Below are 4,134 nucleotides of genomic sequence, written 5' to 3'. Positions count from 1 at the left end.
AATGGCACGATCTTGGCTCACTGCCCCCTGGGTTCAAGGATTCTCCTGCCTCAGCCTCCTGAGTAGCTGGGATTGTAGGCACCTGCCACCACGCCTGGCTAATTTTTGTATTTTTAGTAGAGACAGGGTTTCACCATGTTGTCCAGGCTGGTCTCGAACTCCTGACCTCAGGTGATCCGCCTGCCTCGGCCTCCCAAAGTGCTGGGATTACAGGCATGAGGCACCATGCCTGGCCTACTCTTCTTGATTCTCTGGCACCAAAGCTTGGGAAAAAGTGAGTCCCATCCACTGTGAACAACATTTTCCCTTCTCTTCACATGGAAATATGAGTCTACATCATCTCCCTTCCATTCTTAGATGAAGAGAATCTTCTTTCCAAAGTAATATTGAGCTGTTCTCCTGGCATCTCTTTTCCCTGTCTCCCCACCCCACTATTTGCCACCTAGCAGCCAGGAGCAATTTTGTAAAAATGAAAACTGGATCAGTTTGCACTCCTGGCTAAACAGAACCAATGGCTTCCCATTGCTCAGCCTCTCCTGATCACATCCCAACCTGCTGTCAAGGCATATAAGGCCCCGTGTGTATTGGCGCGTGCTCAAGTTCTCAGCTCCAGCTATTCCTTGACCATTTCCAGCTCTTTTCAGCCTCAGGGTCTTTGCACATTTTGGTCCCTTCCCTGAAGGCTGTCCTTTCCTACCTACAGGCTTTGGCTTTAATGAGGCTGAGGTGGGAGGATAACTTGAACCCAGGAGTCTGAGACCAGCCTGGGCAACAAAGCAAGAGCTCTTTGCTACAAAAAAATTAAAGAATTGGCTGGGCATGTTGGTGAACACTTGTAGTCCCAGCTACTTGAGAAGCTGAGGTAGGAGGATCACTTGAGCCCAGAGGGTTGAGGCTGCAGTGAGCCATGATTGTGCCACTGCACTCCAGCCTGGGAAACAGAGGGAGACCACATCTCAAAACAACAAAAGCACATTTCCACGATGTTTACTATGTGTACCACATATGTGCATCACTTGTAGGTAATAAGTTGTTTATAAATAAAACAATTTAATTTGGCTAATGAAATTTCCATGCGCTACCATGGAAATGTTTCCCTTTCGTGTTCCATTTCTATGATGCTTTTTGGAGGGCATACTTTTGCCCACATTTAGGTGAATTATTAATTCCATTAACAGCATGTATGACTGGCTACAGGGATCACAGAAGTTAAAACATATACACTGGAGGAGATAAAATTGGTGGCCAGGTGCTGTGGCTCATTCCTGTAATCCCAGCACTTCGGGGAGCCTCAGAGAGAGGACTGCTTGAGGCCAGGAGTTTGGGACTAGCCTGGGCAATATAGCAAGGCCTCATCTTTACAAAAAAAAAAAAAAAAAGAAAGAAAAGAAGAGAGAGAGATGAAATTTATGCCTGTGGGGGAGTTATTCTGGAGTACTTAAAGTATTTTTCTCACTTATGTTTGAAGTACTGAAATTAGTGACCAAATACTTGAAATGCAAGCTGGTATTCACTTTATAAATAACATTCCTATATATTTTATGTATCATCTCAACTAGACTAGTGAACTAAAAACTTAAAAATGCAAAAGTATAGGCCAGGTGCGGTGGCTCATGCCTGTAATCCCAGCACTTTGGGAGGCCGAAGTGGACAGATCACCTGAGGTGAGGAGTTTGAGACCAGACTGGCCAACATGGCAAAACCCGATCTCTACTAAAAGTACAAAACTTAGCCGGGTGTGGTGGCACGTGCCTGTAATCTCAGCTACTTGGGAGGGTGAGACAAGAGAATCACTTGAACCCAGGAGGCAGAGATTGCAGTGAGCCAAGATCACGCCACAGCACTCCAGCCTGGCAACAGAGTAAGACTCCATCTCAAAAAAAAAAAAAAAAAAAAAAATTATAATATGAAATACATATAACAAAAGCAATAGAATTGAAGGCACTTTACGTATTACGCATTGAATCCCCTAATAACCCTGTGAAGTAGGTACTACCACCTTCATTTTACAGATGAGAGGTATCAAGAGGCTAATGGCTTGTCCAAGGTCACTGCCAAGACCCTGACTCTTCCCCCTCAAATTTCATAAGAGGCATGTTTCCTGATGTCTTTTGTTTTTTGTTTGAGACAGAGTCTCGCTCTGTTGCCCAGGCTGGAGTGCAGTGGCGCAACCTCGGCTCACTGCAACCACTGCCTCCCGGGTTCAAGCGATTCTCCCGCCTCAGACTCCTGAGTAGCTGGGACTACAGGCGTGCACCACCACGCTCGGCTAATTTTTTTGTACTTTTAGTGGAGATGGGGTTTCAATATGTTGGTCAGGGTGTTCTCGAACTCCTGACCTCATGATCTGCCCGCCTCCCAAAGTGCTGGGATTACAGGCATGAGCCACCATGCCCGGCCTCCTTATTTCTAATTTAGAGTGTTCCCTGACTATGCAGCTATCTCCACACCAAAACTTCACTTCCTGTATGAAGCTTGTACTTGAGGTCCAGTATTATTTATTCACTTGGCTGGAAAACAATTTCCCCAAATTAAATGTCCAAACAGTTAAATCTTAGCCACACAGCTCTCCATATTCCCTCTGGAACTGGATACATCTCCTATCACTCCCTTCTCCCCAACCTCCACATTTGCTCTTTCCATCTGCCCTTTTCTTTCCATCCCTATCTCCCCTAGCTAGTTTAGGATTCAGTTACCCCATTCCCGTAACAAAAGTTATGGGCTTCACCCTGCAGCTTTCTACCGCACACCTTGCACATCACCACCTAATACCACTACCCACCATTTGCATTTTACTTTCCAAACCCATCTCCCCAGTCTAACTCTTAAGAAAAATGGCCACAGCAGCTATCATCCATTAACTCCCAGGTAGCTTGTTCTTCCCGCCAAGCCTTAGATCTGCTCTTTTCCTACTTCTGAAAAATGGCTCCCTGGTCCCTCATTATTCAAATCACGATTTTTCAAGATCTACCCTCAAGTGACCCTGTCAAATAATCAAGCCCTGGATAATCTTTCCCTTTTTTGAGTATGTGGCAACGTAGAATCGAGAGTACTACGTATTAGACAATTGATCAAATTAATTATCTATTCATGCTTACTTTTAAGTCTTTGCTAACCAGACTATTAATGAAGGCAGATCTTGTCTCTTCCCTTCTTATATACGCCACAGTACTGTACATTTTGGCTAGATGATTTAATAATTTTTGAGAGGATCAATACCCTGGTCCCTGGCCACAGGGCAGAGCACCTCCTTATTCATAAGATTAACTTGGACGATGAGACCCAAATTCTGGCTAGGCGTCGTGGCTCACGTCTATAATCCCAGCACTTTGGGAGGTCGAGGTAGGAAGACTGCCTGAGGTCAGGAGTTCAGGACCAGCCTTAAGCAACATAGCAAGACACTGTCTCTACTAAAAATTAAAAAAAAAAAAAAAAAAAAATTAGTTGAGTGTAGTGGCACATGCCTGTAGTCCCAGCTACTCAGGCGGCTGAGGTGGAAGGACTGCTTGAGCCCAGGAGGTTGAGGGTACAGTGCACTCTAGCCTGGGCAACACAGCAAGACCCTGTCTCAGAAAAAAGAAAAAAAAAAAAAGAAGTTGGGCACAGTGGCTCACCTCTATAATCCCAGCACTTTGGGAGGCCAAGGTAGGTGAATTACTTGAGGTCAAGAGTTCGAGACCAGCCTGACCAACATGGTAAAACCCTGTCTCTACTAAAAACACAAAAATTAGCTGGGCTTGGTGGTGTGTGCCTGTAATCCCAGCTACTCGGGAGGCTGAGGCAGGAAAATTGCTTGAACCCCGGAGGTGGAGGCTGCAGTGAGCCAAGATCATGCCACTGCACTCCAGCCTGGGTGAAAGGGCAAGATTCTGTCACAAAAAAAAAAAAAAAAAAAAAAAGGAAAGAGACCCATGTTCCAAGACGGAAGGTATGAATCACTTTGCTTTTTCCTTGCGTGAAGGGTTGGGGGAAAGGAATCCTATGATCGTTAAACAGCAAACAGTGTCAGCAAGACTGCAAACAAGATCCATTTTGTGGGGAAGAGGGGACTATTAAAAGCTATTAGAAAACTGAATAAAGCAAATCAAGACTGAGAACAGTTCCAACTCCCATCAATCTCTAAACAGTGACAGG

Source organism: Pongo pygmaeus, chromosome 5 (genome assembly GCF_028885625.2).
Source record: "Pongo pygmaeus isolate AG05252 chromosome 5, NHGRI_mPonPyg2-v2.0_pri, whole genome shotgun sequence".
NCBI lineage: Eukaryota > Metazoa > Chordata > Mammalia > Primates > Hominidae > Pongo > Pongo pygmaeus.
This window is presented reverse-complemented; position numbering follows the sequence as displayed.